The sequence below is a fragment of the Bos indicus x Bos taurus genome, chromosome 3 (assembly GCF_003369695.1).
Source record: "Bos indicus x Bos taurus breed Angus x Brahman F1 hybrid chromosome 3, Bos_hybrid_MaternalHap_v2.0, whole genome shotgun sequence".
In the NCBI taxonomy this organism is placed as follows: Eukaryota; Metazoa; Chordata; class Mammalia; order Artiodactyla; family Bovidae; genus Bos; species Bos indicus x Bos taurus.
Genome location: NC_040078.1, coordinates 77,138,451 through 77,157,920, shown reverse-complemented (window position 1 = coordinate 77,157,920; position 19,470 = coordinate 77,138,451). Strand labels below are relative to the sequence as shown.

At 41.5% G+C, this 19,470-nt stretch overlaps 1 long non-coding RNA gene across 1 annotated transcript in view; it reads left to right on the top strand.

Moving 5' to 3' along the window:
* Positions 1 to 317: 317 nt before the first annotated feature.
* Positions 318 to 19,470, top strand: part of LOC113889745 — a 36,085-nt gene continuing 16,932 nt past the window's right edge. The window contains exons 1-2 of the long non-coding RNA XR_003510335.1: positions 318 to 713; positions 6,025 to 6,087. This is a non-coding gene — a long non-coding RNA (uncharacterized LOC113889745). The remainder of the gene's footprint in view (positions 714 to 6,024; positions 6,088 to 19,470) is intronic.

Genomic DNA, 19,470 nt, shown 5'->3' with positions numbered 1-19,470 from the left:
TGGACTAGAAAAATGCCCACGTGGAGAGAGTCACCTTCTGGGCATCCATAATTTGAAATGCTGCAGGGGTATCACTTTGTTTTTATTTTTGAAAATTATAATAACAATCATGTTTTTTTTTTTGTTTGTTTTTTGTTTTTCCTTTTGTGTACATTGGCTTACTTTTTATCTCTGTCTCTGCCTGGACATACTTCACAGGACTAGTTAGATAGAGGGAGGTAAATGCAGAATGAAGTTTTTATAAAGACCACGAATACATTCGATACCATGCCCAATGAGAGAATTTAATAATCATCATACCTTCTGTTGAGCGCTTTACAAATCACAAAGTGCTTTTAAATCCCTTTTTCCATTAATCCCTACACAGTCATAAGAGGGAGGCAGAACAGTTATTATCATCTGTCTGACGGATGCCCAAAGTGAGGCAGAGGGAGCCCAGCGACTTGCCCGGCACCACACAGCCCCACAGCAGGGCCCGGCGGGGGTTTCAGCCAGCCCCTCAGGACCCTCAGTTTAGGTACCTCTCGCGGCGGCATGAAGAGGCCCAGACTCCAGGATTTCCCAGGGTACATTCTCTGAACTCTCCACTTGGTGGGAGTTTCAGGAAATACTGCAGATAGGCAGGGGGAGGGTCTAGGAGGACGGGAGAACGAGCAACGGTCAGACAGTTGGGGATGAGGGAAAAGCAGTCTAGCAATAATGCATTTAAAAAGGTAAGAATTAGAGAAAGGTTTCAGTCTGCAGACCTCAGAGATAAAATCCCAGGAAGAGGCTCCTTTTGTCTTTTCTCTGGGCTTCCAGCAACTGCTTTCTCAGGGAATGCGCCTGACGCTTGCATTTCGTATCTGCCTAGCTGGAGCGCCCCTGCCCCAGGGTGCGGCGGGGTTTGGGCTCCCTCGGCTCCTAGGCCCCGGCGCCGTTCGGCGCGGGCAGGGAGAGAGCCCGCAGGCCTCCTGCCGAGAAGCCCCGGGATGGGAGGGGGAAGTCGGCCTCGCATCAAAGCAATCAGAGAAACCCTGGGGGGCTATTGGCCTGCTTCTCTCCTCAGACGCGGCTTTGCCTCAACTAATTTCCTGCCCGGGCCCTAACCCAGGTCCCGCCCTTTCCCACCCTTCCGAGTCACGCTGTACTAAGCATCGCCCAAGTCGGGAAGAAAAAGGGGTCCTGTGGATTTCTGTTTGTCTTTGGAAACCACTTATGGAGCAAGAAGTGGGGACCACAAATGTGGACCCATCCGGAAAGACACCCCACCCCATCCCCCACTCCAGTTGAGTTACCAAATGAGGCCAATTCATTCTCTGGAATGTAGCAGCCCGGGCAATGATGATCGATACTGACAGGGAAGCTTTCATGTAGCAATATCCCCGGCCACCGGCTGTGAGGCAAAGAGAAAGAACTCTCTGGAATTCACAACATTCCCCCTCCAATTAATCCCCAGCCGCCCCGCTGCGTGTGAATGGGTTGTGCTGGGGATTCGTAGCTCTGATGCCGGGGGATTTGCTGATTCCTTTGAGCCCCCTGAGGAGAGGTGATATGGAGAGCAGATAATGAGCATGCAGCGCTGAGGCGAGGTAATGAATTGGCTCGGCTGGGCCCGGCTTCACTATTTGTACACTTTTAGGCACCTCAGAAACTGGGTTTGCAGACAAAATCTAGGCTGAGAGGCCCTCAACCCCGGACCTTTTGTGGGCCTGGATGGCTGCCGCCTCTCCCACTCGCTTAAGACGCGAGCCTTGTCTCAGGAAGGAAGCGCCAGAGCCAAGGGATCGCAGCCCTGATTCTGACCTGGCCTGGCTTGGCCGGTACCAGTCCTGCCTCAGTCACATCCTCACCCCAATCAAGACCAGTTTAACTCTGTTCCTTCCACTGAATTGCGGTTTTCAGTGTAACTCCACTGTCTGTCAAAATGCTTTTTATTTTTCACTCTGTAGCTCCATGTTCACTTCTATGAGACCATCCCCACAGGCAAAAACGTTTAAAAGCATTGCCCCCATCCAAGAGGGCCTGATGAACTATGGACAGAGGTTCGTGACATTGTACAGGAGGCAGTGATCAAGACCATCCCCAACAAAAAGAAATGCAAAAAGGCAAAATGGTTGTCTGAAGAGACCTTACAAATAGCTGAGAAAAGAAGAGAAGCTAAAGGCAAAGGAGAAAAGGAAAGATATACCCATCTGAATGCAGAGTTCCAACGAATAGCAAGGAGAGATAAGAAAGCCTTCCTCAGTGGCCAATGCAAAGAAGTAGAGGAAAACAACAGAATGGGAAAGACTAGAGCTCTCTTCAAAAAAATTAGAGATGATACCAGGGAATATTTCATGCAAAGATGGGCAGAATAAAGGACAGAAACGGTATGGACTTAACAGAAGTAGAAGATAACTAAGAAAAGGTGTCAAGAATACACAGAACTATACAAAAAATATCTTCATGACCCAGATAACCATGATGGTGTGATCACTCACCTAGAGCCAGACATCTTGGAGTGCGAAGTCAGGTGGGCCTTAGGAAGCATCACTATGAACAAAGCCAGTGGAGGTGATGGAATTCCAGTTGAACTATTTCAAATTCTTAAAGATAATGCTGTGAAAGTGCTGCACCCAATATGCCAACAAATTTGGAAAACTCAGCAGTGGCCACAGGACTGGAAAAGGTCAGTTTTCATTCCAATCTCAAAGAAGGGCAATACCAAACAATGTTCAAACTACCGCACAATTGCACTCCCTCCACAAGGTAGGAAAATATTGCTCAAAATTCTCTAAGCTAAACTTCAACAGTACGTGAACTAAGAATTCCAGATGTTCAAGCTGGATTTAGAAAAGGAAGAAGAACCAGAGATTAAATTGCCAGCATCGTCTGGATCATCAAAAAAGCACGAGAGTTCCAGAAAAACATCTACTTCTGCTTTACTGTCTACACCAAAGCCTTTGTGTAGATCACAACCAGCTGTGGAAAATTCTTCAAGACTTGGGAATACCAGACCACATTACCTGCCTCCTGAGAAACCTGTATGGAGGTCAAGAAGCAATAGTTAGAACCGGACATAGAACAACTGACTGGTTCCAAATTGGGAAAGGAGTGTGTCGAGGCTGTATATTGTCGCCCTGCTTATTTAACTTATATGCAGAGTACATCACACAAAAGGCCAGGCTGGATGAAGCACAAGCTGGAATCAAGATTGCCAGGAGAAATATCAATAACCTCAGATACACAGATGACACCACCCTTATGGCAGAAAGTGAAGAGGAACTAAAGAGCCTCTTGATGAAAGTGAAAGAGGAAAGTGAAAAAGCTATCTTAAAACCCAACTTTCAAAAAACTAAGATCACGGCATCCAGTCCCATCACTTCATGGCAAATAGATGGGGAAACAATGAAAACAGTGACAGACTTTATTTTCTTAGACTCCAAAATACTGCAGATGGTGACTGCAACCATGAAATTAAAAGATGCTTGCCCCTTGGAAGAAAAGCTATGACCAACCTAGATAGCATATTAAAAAGCAGAGACATTATTTTGCTAACAAAGGTCCATCTCATAAAAGCTATGATTTTTCCAGTAGTCATGGATGGATGTGAGAGTTGGACCATAAAGAAAGCTGAGCACCGAATAATTGATGCTTCTGAACTGTGGTTCTTGAGAGTCCCTTGGACTGTAATATCCAACAAGTCTATCCTAAAGGAAATCAGTCCTGAATATTCATTGGAAGGACTGATGCTGAAGCAGAAGCTCCAATACTTTGGCCACCTGATGCCAAACTTCAGTTCAGTTCAGTCATTCAGTCATGTCAGATTCTGCGACCCCATGGACTACAGCCTGCCAGGCTTCCCTGTCCATCAAATCCTGAGCTTGCTGAATCTCATGTCCATCAAGTTGGTGATGCCATCCAACCATCTCATCCTCTGTTGTCCCCTCTCCTCCGGCCTTCAGTCTTTCCCAGCATCAGGGTCTTTCCAAATGAGTTTATTCTTCACATCAGGTGGCCAAAGTATTGGAGTTTCAGCTTCAGCATCAGTCCTTCCAATGAATATTCAGGACTGACTTCCTTTAGGATGGACTGGTTGGATCTCCTTGCAGTTCAAGGGACTCTCAAGAATCTTCTCCAACACCACAGTCCAAAAGCATCAATTATTTGGTGCTCAGCTTTCTTTATGGTCCAACTCTCACATCCATCCATGACTACTAGAAAAACCATAGCTTTGACGAGACGGACCTTTGTTGGCAAAGTAATGTCTCTGCTTTTTAATATGCTGTCTAGGTTGGTCATAGCTTTTCTTCCAAGGAGCAAGCATCTTTTAATTTCATGGCTGCAGTCATCATCTGCAATGATTTTGGAGTTGAAGAAAATAGTCTGTCACTGTTTCCATTGTTTCCCCATCTATTTGCCATGAAGTGATGGGACTGGATGCCATGATCTTAGTTTTCTGAAAGTTGAGTTTTAAGCCAGCTTTTTCACTCTCCTGTTTCACTTTCATTAAGAGGCTCTTTAGTTCCTCTTCACTTTCTGCCATAAGGGTAGTGTCATCTGTATATCTGAGGTTATTGATATTTCTCCTGGCAATCTTGATTCCAGCTTGTGCTTCATCCAGCCTGGCCTTTCGTGTGATGTACTCTGCATATAAATTAAATAAGCAGGGTGACAATATATAGCCTTGACACACTCCTTTCCCAATTTGGAACCAGTCTGTTGTTCCATGTCTGGTTCTAACTGTTGCTTCTAGACCTGCATACAGATTTCTCAGGAGGCAGGTAATATGGTCTGGTATTCCCATCTCTTGAAGAATTTTCCATAGTTTGTTGTGATTCACACAGTTAAAGGCTTTGGTGTAGACAGTAAAGCAGAAGTAAATGTTTTTCTGGAACTCTTTTGCTTTTTTTGATGATCCAGCCGATGCTGGCAATTTGATCTCTGGTTCTTCTGCCTTTTCTAAATTCATCTCTTGAATACCTGGAATTCTCAGTTCATGTACTGTTGAAGCCTAGCTTAGAGAATTTTGAGCATTACTTGTTAGCTTGTGGAAGGAGTGCAATTGTGCTATAGTTTGAACATTCTTTGGTATTGCCCTTCTCTGGGATTAGAATGAAAACTGACCTTTTCCAGTCCTGTGTCCACTGCTGAGTTTTCCAAATTTGTTGGCATATTGGGTGCAGCACTTTCACAGCATTATCTTTTAGAATTTGAAATAGTTCAACTGGAATTCCATCACCTCCACTGGCTTTGTTCATAGTGATGCTTCCTAAGGCCCACCTGACTTCGCACTCCAAGATGTCTGGCTCTAGATGAGTGATCACACCATCGTGGTTATCTGGGTCGTGAAGATCCTTTTTTGTATAGTTCTTCTGTGTATTCCTGCCACCTCTTCTTAATATCTTCTGCTTCTATTAGGTCCATACCATTTCTGTCCTTTATTCTGCCCATCTTTGCATGAAATGTTCCCTTGGTATCTCTAATTTTCTTGAAGAGATCTCTAGTCTCTCTTCATGACATTGCACAGGAGGCAGTGATCAAGACCACCCCCAACAAGAGCAACAAAAAAAATGCAAAGAGGCAAAATGGTTGTCTAGGAGGTCTTACAAATAGTTGAGAAAAGAGAAGCAAAAGGCAAAGGAGAAAAGGAAAGATATACCCATTTGAATGTGGAGTTCCAGAGAATAGCCAGGAGAGATAAGAAAGCCTTCCTCAGTGATCAATGCAAAGAATTAGAGGAAAACAATAGAATGGGAACTGATGCTGACTGAATGTGAATTCTGATTTGCAGGATATGGAGCCTATTTCTGTCTGCCTCATTGTCCCCCACCATGCTAAAAAATGATACTAGTGCCTGCCTGAAAAACTAATATGTTGCTTAGTCACTCAGTCATGTCCGACTCTTTGCAACCTCATGCACTCTAGCCCACCAGACTATAGTAATAGCTAACATTTACTGAGCACTTACTATGTGTCAGGCACTTAGGGTTTACGTGCATTATCATATCAGCCCCTAAAGCAGTCTCTGAAGGAGATGCTATTCTCTGTTTTATTTTATAGGGACCAGAAAAGGCTTTGGAGTTCCTAACTGGTTTGGGACCAGAGACGGGGAGCACTTAACCAGTAAGTAGTGTTAGTTGCTCAGTTGTGTCCAACGCTTTGCGACCCCATGGACTGTAGCCCACCAGGTTCCTCTGTTCAGTGGAATTCTCCAGGCAAGAGTACTGGAGTGGGTAGCCATTCCCTTCTCCAGGGGATCTTCCTGACCCAGGGATTGAACCCAGGTCTCCAACGTTGCAGGCGTATTCTTTACCATCTGAGCCACCAGGGATGGAGTCAGATTCCCTCTGCACAAATGTCCCACAGCCTTTGTGTTTGTTTAGATGCTCATTGCTTCTCATATAGTGCATCTGCCACAAAGTTTCCTGCTTCCACATGTGCAAACCCTCAGTCCCCTTCACATGCAGCCAGGGGATCTAAGACACCCCAACAGGCCACTTTCCTGCTTAAACTCCTCAGAGGTTCTCCTTTGTATCTAGAAGAAAAGTTTAAACTCCTCAGCTTAGCATACAAGCCTCTTTATGATGGGTCACCTGGAAAGAATTAAATAAAGATCCAGGTAATAATCCTACTCACCTCTCGGGGGAGTTTGCTAGCTGGGACTGTGAAGGAAATGAGGGGCCTCTTTTCCTCTGACTCTGGAGTTTACTTGTGGGCCTGGATCCCTGAGGGCACTTCCCAGTCTGACCCCGCCCCATCTCATCATTCTTAGCAGTTGCCACTCTTAACTTGCCTTCCTGGGTCCCTCTTCTTTCATTCAGGACTGAAGGCAGGTTTTTGCCCCTGGTTCCACTATTGAAGGGAATTCAAGAGGAACACTTTAAGGAGTTTTCTTGCCAGGTACCACAGCGCACTAGACAAAAACTGTGCCAACGTCCCTGACTATTCTATGCTCAATGTCAACCAATCTACATTTTATACCTTGCATGCCCAGAAATTACCTTTTATACACTACATTTGGATTTTCCTCCATCAGCTGACAAATGAACCATCAGACTCTCCCATGGGCCCTGCCTGCCAATCACTGTTCAGTTTTAGCAGCAGCATCTTGTTTTCCTAGCAGTGTTATTATAGTTATTTAAGGATTTCATTATAAGGTGTCCCTATTTTACAAAAATCCTCTTAAAACTGAAATATTCAACATTCTATCAACTAATATTTATTGAGAGGCTGTTATAACTGTAGGGGGAGCTTTGGCAAACAGGACAGTTAAGATTCCTGCATTATTCTGAGAAAGACAATGTACAGACAAATAAATATGCAACACCATGGTTAGCAACATAAGAAAATAAACTAGGGTGATGTGATAGAGAAGTGGTAGGGACTGCTTTAGATTAGTTAGAGGAAAAGCTTCTAAGCAGGTGACATTTGAGCTGAGATCTGAATGGTAAGAAGGATCCATCCATATGAATAATTGGAAGTATTCAGACAAGTGCTAGGGACAGAGGTGGGGAGAAGCTGTCCTTCTTCTGAAGTCGCAATAAGAATGCTAGAAAGGCTGAGGTATTTTGATGAGCAGGGGATGGGGTGGAATATTATGCAGGAGATGTGAGCAAACAGAACTTTAAGATCTTGTAGGCTAATGGTTTTCAAACTCTTTTAATGGGATCCACAGAAAGAAATGCATTTTATGTTGTAGTCCACTATACACACACACACCACACATCTTAAACATAAGTTCTTTCAATAAACTTTGATTTTTTTCCATTTTATTTTACAACGCTAATCCTTACCCAGTATATTGGTTTCACAACCTAATAATGGCTTGCTTTGGAAAACTCTGTCTTAAATTATAGCAAGGAGTTTGGATTTTATTCTTGGTATAATTGGAAACCTTTGGAAAATTGTGAGAGGGAGAGTAACATGATCTAATTTACATTTTTTAAAAACTGACTTTGACTGCTGTCTAGAGAGCAAATTGTATGAAGGTGGGTGAGCGTAGCAGCAGGGAGACCAGTTAGGAAGCTCATCTCGTCTAGATGAGAAATGATGACGGCTTGGACTAGAGTGGTAGCAGAAGATGCTGAGAAAAGTGGACAAATACTTTAAAATTTGGCAGTAAAGCCAAACGTTGGATGTGAAATGTGTAGCAGAGATAGGAAGCAAGGATTACTCCAAGAGTTGTTTGGTTGTTTATTTTTAGTATCAAATGGTGTAGACTTTTTCTGAGATGAAAATTTGGGGAATGATTACATTTGGGGGAATAGGAATATAGTTTTAGGTATTTCAAGTGTAGAATATCTATATCTACTATTCATCTTATTGGAGATGTTAGGTAGGAAGTTAGACTTATCAGTAAAGGTGCAAAGTTGGTTATGAAGCTTTAAGAGGCAGTAGTATCAGGATGACTTAATTGTGAAAGCCATTCCTAGAAAAAAGACTCAACTTTCTTTTTTTATTCCCTTCTCTTTTCCTTTCTTCTTCCCTCCCTCCCTTCATTCTTTCTCTTTTTTTCTCTATTTCTTAAGAGGAGTGGTTTTCAAACTTCAAATAAAAGTTTTAGTAAAACCCCAAATAGAAAATAAATATTGGAATAATGGTACCATTTTCTTCTCTTTGTACAGACCTAATCAGCAACTTCATGAAATCCAAAGGTTTCACAGATCATTATTGAAGTGCATGCATTTTCTCTTTGAGGAGACTTCAAGTAACAAGAAATAGCTAATATCTGTGAGCCAATTATTTACTCAGGGAAGGCAAATTAAGATTATTCTCTGTGATAAGATCACTGATAGAATTTCACCCTAGAGAAATAGTGGAGAGCCAGAGAGCTTACACAGATTGCTTCTTAAAGAGAATCACATTTCATTAGTTGATCAGAAAGTATGGTATACTTAATTTAATAAAAAGATATTGATGTGTGGGACTTCGGGGGTTGTAGGGGGGAGGTCCAGTAGTTAAGACTCTGTGCTTCCACTGCAGGGGGCATGGGTTCGAGCCTTGGTTGGGAACCTAAGATCCCACATGCCACAAGGTACAGCCAAAAAAAGAAGAAAGTGTGCAGCAGAAAAGATACTGATAAGTATCTTTTTTCCCCAAAACACAATGTTTTTTAAATAATGCTCACTTTGAAATCAGAAAACGTGAGTTTAATTTCCGTGTAACCTCTTACCAGCTATAAGCCTGGTGTAAGAGCAAGTAATGTCACTTCTCTGAGCCTCAGCCAGTCAGTCAGTTCAGTCACTCAGTTGTGAGCTTAATAGTCTTTATTTATTCAATTCAGTTGCTCAGTTGACTCCGACTCTTTGCGACCCCATGGAGTGCAGCATGCCAGGCTTCCCTGTCCATCACCAACTCTGGACACTTACTCAAACTCATGTCCATCGAGTTGGCAATGCCATCCAACCATCTCATCCTTTGTTGTCCCCTTCTCCTTCCACCTTCAATCTTTCCCAGCATTAAGGTCTTTCCAAATGAGTACGTTCTTCGCATCAGGTGGCCAAAGTATTGGAGTTTCAGCATCAGTCCTTCCCGTGAATATTCAGGACTGATTTCCTTTAGGATGGACTGGTTGGATCTCCTTGCAGTCTAAGGGACTCTCAAGAGTCTTCTCCAACACCACAGTTCAAAATCATCAATTCTTTGGCACTCAGCTTTCCTTACAGTCCAACTCTCACATCCACATATGACTACTGGAAAAACCATAGCTTTGATGAGATGGACCTTTGTTGGCAAAGTAATGTTTCTGCTTTTTAATATGCTGTCTAGGTTGGTCATATTTTTCTTCCAAGGAGCAAGCATCTTTTAATTTCATGGCTACAGTCACCATCTGCAGTGATTTTGGAACCCAAAAATATAGTCTGCCACTGTTTCCACTGTTTTCCCATCTATTTGCCATGAAGTAATGGGACTGGATGCCATGATCTTCGTTTTCTGAATGTTGAGTTTTAAGCCAACGTTTTCACTCTCCTCTTTCACTTTCATCAAGAGGCTCTTTAGTTCTTCTTCACTTTCTGCCATAAGGGTGGGGTCATCTGTGTATCTGAAGTTATTGATATTTCTCCTGGCAATCGTGATTCCAGCCTGGCCTTTTGCTTGATGAACTCTGCATATAAGTTAAATAAGCAGAGTGACAATATACAGCCTTGACGTACTCCTTTCCCGATTTGGAACTAGTCTGTTGTTCCATGTCCAGTTCTAACTGTTGCTTCTTGACCTGCATACAGATTTCTCAGGAGGCAGTTAAGTGGTCTAGTATTTCCATCTCTTGAAGAATTTTCCATAGTTTGTTGTAATCCACACAGTCAAAGGCTTTGGTGTGGTCAATAAAGCAGAAATAGATGTTTTGCTGGAACTCTTGTGCTTTTTGATGCTCCAACGGATGTTGGCAATTTGATCTCTGGTTTCTCTGCCTTTTCTAAATCCAGCTTGAACATCTGGAATTCTCAGTTCATGTACTGTTGAAGCCTGGCTTGGAGAATTTTGAGCATTACTTTACTAGCATGGGGGATGAGTGCAATTGTGCAGTAGTTTGAACATTCTTTGGCATTACCTTTCTTTGGGATTGGAATTAAAAGTGACCTTTACCAGTTTTGTAGCCACCGCTGAGTTTTCTAAATTTGCTGGCATATTGAGTGCAGCACTTTCACAGCATCATCTTTCAGGATTTGAAGTAGCTTAACTGGAATTCCATCACCTTCACTAGCTTTTTCATAGTGATGGTTCCTAAGGCACACTTGACTTTGCATTCCAGGATGTCTGGCTCTAGGTGAGTGATCACAGCACTGTGGTTATCTGGTCATGGAAATCTTTTTTGTATAGTTCTTCTGTATATTCTTGCCACCTCTTCTTAATATCTTCTGCTTCTGTTAGGTCCATACCATTTCTGTCCTTTATTCTGCCCATCTTTGCATGAAATGTTCCCTTGGTATCTCTAATTTTCTTGAAGAGATGTGTGCTGCTGCTAAGTCACTTCAGTCATCTGACTCTGTGTGACCCCATAGACGGCAGCCCACCAGGTTCCTCTGTCCCTGGGACCCTTCAGGCAAGAATACTGGAGTGGGTTGCCATTTCCTTTTCCAATCCATGCATGCATGTATGCTAAGTCACTTCAGTCATGTTAGACTCTGTGCGACCCTGTGGACAGCAGCCCACCAGGCTCCTTTGTCCACGGAATTCTCTAGGCAAGAGTACAGGAGTTGGTTGCCATTTCCTTCTCCCAAAGAGATCTGTAGTCTTTCCCATTCTATTGTTTTCCTCTTTTTCTTTGCATTGGTCACTGAGGACGGCTTTCTTACCTCTCCTTGCTATTCTTTGGAACTCTGCATTCAGATGGGTATATCTTTCCTTTTCTCCTTTGCCTTTAGCTTCTCTTCTTTTCTCAGCTATTTGTAAGGCCTCTTCAGACAACCATTTTGCCTTTTTGCATTTCTTTTTGTTGGGGATGGTCTTGATCACTGCCTCCTGTACAATGTCACAAACCTCCATCCATAGTTCTTCAGGCACTCTGTGTATCAGATCTAATCCTTTGAATCTATTTGTCACTTCCACTGTATAATCATAAGGGATTTGATTTAGGTCATACCTGAATGGTCTAGTGGTTTTCCCTACTTTGTTCAATTTCAGTCTGAATTTGGCAATAAGGAGTTCATGATCTGAGCCACAGTCAGCTCCTGGTCTTGTTTTCACTGACTGTATAGAGGTTCTCCATCTTTGGCTGCAAATAATATAATCAATCTGATTGCAGTGTTGACCATCTGGTGATGTCCATGTGTAGAGTATTCTCTTGTGTTGTTGGAAGAGGGTGTTTGCTATGACCAGTGCATTCTCTTGGCAAAACTCTGTTAGCCTTTGACCTGCTTCATTTTGTACTCCAAGGTCAAATTTGCCTATTACTCCAGGTATCTCTTGACTTCCTACTTTTGCATCCCAGTCCCCTATAATGAAAAGGAAATCTTTTTAGGCTGTTAGTTCTAGAAGGTCTTGTAGGTCTTCATAGAACCTTCAGCTTCTTCAGTTCAACTTCAGCTTCTTTAGCATTACTAGTTGGGCATAGACTTGGATTACTGTGATAGTGAATGGTTTGCCTTGGAAACGAACAGAGATCATTCTGTAGTTTTTGAGATTGCATCCAAGTACTGAATTTTGGATTCTTTTGTTGACTATGATGGCTACTCCATTTCTTCTAAGGGATTCTTGCCTACAGTAGTAGATATAATGGTCATCTGAGTTAAATTCACCCATTCCAGTACATTTTAGTTCACTGATTCCTAAAATGTCTATGTTCACTCTTGCCATCTCCTGTTTGACCACTTCCAATTTGCCTTGATCCGTGGACCTAACAGTCCAGGTTCCTATTGCAATATTGCTCTTTACAGCAGCAGACTTTACTTCCATCACCAGTCACATCCATAACTGGGTGTTGTTTTTTGCTTTGGCTCTGTTTCTTCATTCTTTCTGGAGTTATTTTTCCACTCTTCTCCAGGAGCGTATTGAGTATCTACCAACCTGGAGAATTTATGTTTCAGTGTCCTATATTTTTGCCTTTTCATACTGTTCATGGGGTTCTCAAGGCAAGAATATTGAAGTTGTTTGCCATTACCTTCTCCACTGGACCACATTTTGTCAGAACTCTCCACCATGACCCATTCATCCTCTGTGGCCCTACACAGCATGCCTCATAGTTTCATTGAGTTAGACAAGGCTGTGGTCCAGTTTGATTAGTTTTCTGTGATTGTATTTTTCATTCTCTCTGCCCCCTGATGGATAAGGATACGAAGCTTATGAAAGCTTCCTGATGGGAGAGACTGACTGAGGAGGAAACTGGGTCTTGTTCTGATGGGTGGGGCCATGCTCAGTAAATCTTTATTGGTTGGGCAAAACGTTTTCCTCATAGGTTTGTTGCAAAGATTAAGTAGAAATAACACACAGAGCACATAGTACTGGGGCGCACTTGTCATACAGTAAGTAGGCTCTTAAAATAAGACTCCTAGTTATTATGGTTGTACGTTTGCCTACTTTTGGTGACAAAGATTAAGGCCTAGATTAGATATGGCCTCTAGCCCTGTCCATGCTAATAAGAAGCCTGGCTGATATTTAAATAGAGCATGACATTTGTTTAAAGCCTAAGTGAAATGGTTTTTATAATATATAGTCATACTTTGGATGACTTTTCAGAAATTTGAATCTGTTACGTACCTAAGGAAATGAAAAAGCCAAAAAACTCTGGCATCTGGCCTAACGGCCTAAATTCTTTTGGGTTAAGACAGTTTGTCCTCTTTGTTCTTGTTTAATAGAAGTTAGGTCCTGACCGCAGCTCATTTCTATATTGGTGCATCTCTGGGATGCCTCTTTGAGTTTGCAGAGCACAGCACACAGAGGATAAACATGACCAAGGCATCATAGTTATGAAAATGGAAGTCTTCATAACTAAAATTGAGTTTCATCCATTCATTCACTCAATAAATATTTCCTGAGCTTTGTGTACCGGGAACACATAACTGCAGACACTGTATTGTGACAATGACAAGACTGACAAAACTCTGTCCGAGTAGAATCAGACAATAAATAAGCACACAAATAAATAATTACTGTTTGTGGTAATTATGATGAAGTAAGCAAGCATGGTGCTGTGATAAAGACTAAGTAGGTAGAGAAGGCTTCTCATAGGAGACAGTGTTCAAGATGAGACCAAAAAGCCAGCCAGGTCGAAGGGTCAAGAGAGAAGCTTTCCAGACAAAGGCAATGATAAGAGTGCTGAAGTGGGACAGAGCTGGAAAAATTTTAAGAACTTCTAGAAAGTCAGCATGACTGGTGTATAATGAAGGAAGGAAGGGAGATAAAGGCACGAACCACGTCACACAAACCTTTAAGGTGTTTGAGGATTTCTGAAATCTATGGGAAATCATTGAGGACTTTGAAATAGGGGAGTGACATGAGCTGGGTTACATTTTCCAAAAAAAAAAAAAAAAAAAGAGAACAGATGAGAAGGGGCAAGAGTGGGTGCAGTGGGGCATCTATGAGATGGCACAGATGAAAATGAATGGTGGCTTAAAACAGAAAAGACTAGAGACTTTCAGGATACATTTGGGAAACAGAGCCAATAGGACTTGCTGATAGACTGTGACGACTGAAGAAATGGAAGAACCATAGTTTCTAGCTTTCGCAACTGTTCCAGTGGTTCTGTCATTTTCAGAGAAAGGGAAGACTTTAAGACGATCAGCTTAGGAGTTTGGTGAAGAGGGAATCACATGTTCCCCTTTGGAATGTCGTTACATTTGGGATGTCAGCAAGACAGGCAAGCAGATATGCCAAAATGTCAGCTGGATATGGGGGAAAGTGTAGAACTTAGAGGATACTGCTAAGCTGGAAACAAAAGTTTGAGACTCTCTGGAAGTTCATGTGTGGTATTTGAATCTACAGAGATGGATAAAAATCTTGCAGAGAGAGGAATAAGAGAGAGCTCAAGATTTGCCTTTGAGGACTCCAAAATTAAGACAATTGTAGAGGAAGAGGAATTAGCAGAGGAACCCAAAAAGCTATAGCCTTGAGGTAGGAGAAAAATTGTAAGACATATCTGTAGAGAAAAGCAAACAAACAAACAAAAAACTAGGAGAGACGAGTGTAGAAATGAAGTATTCCACTGTACTGAAATCCATTTTAACCCCGAAGTTTCCCTATATGATAGACACCACCACCACCATAGGGCAGTGTTGACCTTTGCTAAATCTTTTATCAGTGTCCGATGGGCAATTTATTTAACTTTTTTAAAAAGTAAATATAGAAGCTTTATTATTATTTTTTAGTTTCAGCTATATTGAAGTATGTTTAACTTATTTAAGCTTTCTGAATATTAGTTTTCTCATTTGTAAAATAGGGCAATACATGCATTTCATTGGCATTTGTACACACTGAATAAATTAATTAATATAAGTTATTCACAGAACACTCGGTATACAGAGCTCAATAAATAGAAGCTATTATTATGAAATAGCATTGTGTTTAGAAACCAGAAGACCCACATTCTAGTGATTTTAATATGGATCCTACATTTAGCAGTTGTTTCCTTGGACAATAATATTTATTTGATTATCAATTTTTTCACCAGTAAGTGGGGAAATAATTTCTGTCTTGCCCTTCTTTCTCATAGGGCTGTCCAAAGGATTAAATGGCATAGTGAATAAGAGGAGGATCTATAAGCCATTCAGTGATCAGGAGATATGAGGGATTTCCCTTTGTCCAGTATAATTTCTATTTGTCTGGTTTTCAAGTCAGTCAAGTGTCTATACCTTATGAGTGCTGGGAATATGTTTGAGGAAGGCAAGTGACAAAACTGGAAAATGAAGCTTTTTAAATAGACCTAAGCTTATCAGATTTAAGTTTCAGCTCTGCAACACTGTGTTTCCCTTACTCTCTTTTAAAGGGATCTGCATGTATCAAGATATTAATACAAGGAGAAGCAACCACTTCCTGAGGAGACAGGCTATCTTCCCAGGATACCTAACCCACTGTAGATGTCAAAAATTTAGCCTTTGTTGGATTGAGAATGCAAGGCCAGCATAACGCATAAGAAGAGGAATGCTTCTCCCAAGTTATGACCATGTCTCCCTAGCTCTCTATGACTCAGGAAGAGTCATTGAATGGGAAAAGGGAAGTTAGGAAGAAGAAAACAAGGGGGAAATAGAATGATGCTTGGAGAGAGAGAGAGGAAGAGAAACTCTTAGAATTTGGAAGGGGAAATACCATCCTCAGATTAAATTTGAGGCCTTCAAAAGGTGCTGGAAGGAAAGGATGTTGGAAGGAAGGGTGCTGCCTCTGGACCCATCGTAAGACTCATGAGATATTTGCTAATGAAGAAGCTAAATCTAGAGAGGTAAAATGACTAATTCACGGTTACTTGTAAAGACCGACACTTTAGCAATCACTGGTGATTTTCTATGGTGTTTAAAAGTAACAACAAAGTCTTGACATTATCTTTGACGTCTCTCTCTCTGTCTCTCACACTCAAATTCTTCCATGAACAATTTCTTTTGAATGCATTTTATAATATATACAAAACCAGACCACCTCTCATCACCTGCACCACTACTATCCTACACAAACCATCCATCCTCATCACTCCCCTGAATTAATGAATGGTTTCATGTTTTCCCCTTGTCCCCCAGCAGAGTGAGCTCTGTAAAAACTTAAGATCATGTTACTTCTCTGTTCAACACATTCACTGGCTTCCCATCTTACTCGGAGTAAAATTCAAAGAGTTAACCATCAACTAGGAAGCCCTGTGTAAAGCCGCCCCCCACATGCTTCTTTCATTTCATATCCCACCACTGCTCCTTGTTCTCCTCACTCCATTGCAGCCACAATATCTCTGATATTCCTTTGACAAAAGCAGCATGCTGCTACCTCAGGACCTGTGTACTTGGTGGTTCTGTTTTCCGAAACACTCTTCCCTCAGATATCTGTAGCTCACTTCTGACTCCTTCAGTTCTGTTCCACGGTCAACTTATTGGACCACCTTCCCGACCAGCCTCTTTATTTAGTGCATACATGTACTCAGCCCTCCAGTCCTCTACTTCACTGTATTCCCTTCTAGCATTGTCACCTTTGTACATGTTTTATATTTGTTATCTGGCTCCTTTTACTATAATATAAGGTCTACAAGGAAAGAGATTTGTTGGTTTTTTCAGTCCTTAATTTCAACAATGAGGTACCACTTCATGCCAGTCAGAATGGCTGTGATCCAAAGGTCTACAAGCAATAAATGCTGGAAAGGGTATGGAGAAAAGAGAACCCTCTTATACTGTTGGTGGGAATGCAAACTAGTACAGCCACTATGGACAACAGTGTGGAGATTCCTTAAAAAACTGGAAATAGAACTGCCATACAACCCAGCAAACCCACTGCTTGGCATGCACACCGAGGAAACCAGAATTGAAAGAGACATGAGTACCCCAGTGTTCATCGCTGCACTGTTTACAATAACCAGGACATGGAAGCAACCTAGATGTCCATTGGCAGATGAATGGATAAGAAAGCTGTGGTACATACACAGTGGAGTATTACTCAGCCATTAAAAAGAATACATTTGAATCAGTTCTAATGAGGTAGATGAAACTGGAGCCTATTATACAGACTGAAGTAAGCCAGAAAGAAAAACATCAATACAGTATACTAATGCATATATATGGAATTTAGAAAGATGGTAACGATAACCCTGTATGCAAGACAGCAAAAGAGACACAGATGTATAGAACAGTCTTTTGGACTCTGTGGGAAAGGGCGAGGGTGGGATGATTTGGGAGAATGGCATTGAAACATGTATAATATCATATGTGAAATGAATTGCCAGTCCAGGTTCAATGTAGGATACAGGAAGCTTGGGCTGGTGCACTGGGATGACCCAGAGGGATGGTATGGGGAGGGAGGAGGGAGGAGGGTTCAGGATGGGGAACATGTGTACACCCGTGGCAGATTCATGTTGATGTATGGCAAAACCAATACAATATTGTAAAGTAAAATAAATACATAAATAAGTACAATGTTAAAATATTCTAAATCTGGTATGTCTTACGCACTGAACAAATAAATGTTTGTTGAATGAATGAATAAATGAATAAAAACTTGTGACTTAGAACAAAAGGAGCAAACATATTAGGAATTTTTAAAAGATGTGGAGATACCTCTTAATTCTATTATTTCCCAGCCATCAGCCTTTAGGCACATTGTCAGACTCAGTTTCTCTGGCCTATTACCTATAGATGGTACCTGACTGCATTCCTGATAGAGATGTGAGGATTAAAGAAGACATTGAATTTAACTGAAGTCAGGACAAGGGAATTAACATTTATTGAGTACCAACTCCATCTAAGAGCTGGAACCAGTACACAATATCATTCTCATAACACTCTTGTAATGCAGGTATCATTTTCCTATTTAACTGGGATTAATCCATAGCTCAGAGAGTTGTTATCTGAACAGTAAGTGGTGGAGTTATGGTTTTCATCCAGTGCCCTGTGGCCCTTCCATTCATGTCATTTTCACCAACCCACCTTCAGATGTTGGTTGCTATTTTCAGGACACCATCAGGAGCCAAGTGTGGAAGCCAGAATTGCATACTGAGTTGTCATCAAATCTTTATAAAATGGGAAAGAAGGGATCTTAGCCAGTGAAACTTGTCTCCATATGGTTAAATCTTGTAAAGAAAACTTGGAGCTGAATCTCCTGAAAGAGCTCTAGCTGGCCTGGAGTACCAGTAACGGACTACTCAGTCTCTGCCTGACTATTCAGAGCCACTCTGGGGCTTTGGGGGGCTACCTTCACCTCCATTCTTCAGCAGATATGGCATCTGCCACTTGCTGAAAAAACTCTTTCTATTTTACAGGTTTCCTTCATGTGCCAAAATATGGAGGAAGAAGAGGCAGGCCAAAACAAACTCATGTCTTTCTTTCTCAGCTCTATCTGGTCCTTTCTAATGCATGCTGTGATTCCTGCCCAGGGCTCAAGGAATTTCATTTTTAGCTCTTCTGCATCCTAAATACTTCTCAGTGAATGAAGTCTTCTCCCCTTCATGTGTTCTGTGCCATTTGGGTCCAGATGGGTCACCTGTCTTAAAGAGATACTGCTGATTCTGACAGAAGTTTCCATGAATGTGGGTATCTATATCACTGGTCTTCATTTTGGTTGTACTGGTGGGGAAAAGTGCTTTTTCAACACAATGAATTGCTTGAACTAGCAATTTCCCATTTGTTTCTCAGCTTAGGTAGGGTGGCAAGTCTGGTCAAGTAAATAGGTTTCTTGGAACAATAGTTCTCACACTTTTCATGTTCAATGTATTTTCAGTGACTCAACTAAAAGACTCATTTGGCAACAGTAAACAAGTCAGCAGCAATTACTGATTGGTTGGAATTACAGAAAATAATGTTGTCTCAGATTTTAGGGTTTTTTGGTCTCACAGCACCACTGTTGCTGTTTGATAGAAATACTGACTATCTTGACTACTCTTTCTTATATACACAGAGGACAGTGTTCTCAGGTGTTTCATAAACACTTTTTTCCTTAGCATCTGCTTGAATCTGCAATACAATCCTTCCTGGTTCACAGGAAGTTTTGCTCTGCCCTGTATCGCTGTGTCATGTTGCACAACCCACTGAATGCAATACTTAATCTGACAGGCATTGTCAAATAGAGTATTTTAGTGAGAGACAAAATATATTGGCATATTGATCAAAAATTTGTAACACATCCAATTTTTTTGATACATATATATTCTGTATCACGTTGTAAAACTTTGGTCTGGACAAATGTAATTCAAGATTCTGACTTTCTGTTCTTTTATTTTTTTCCTCCTTTACATACAATTGTATTTAACTTATGATTTAGCCAAGATGATTTGTGGGTTTTTTTTTTCTCCCTAAATACCAACATTCTTTTTCTCTAAGTCCAACGAGGTCACAAAGACAGTAATATCTAAATACAAGTCTGGTTCACAATAAAGAAATCTAATATGAA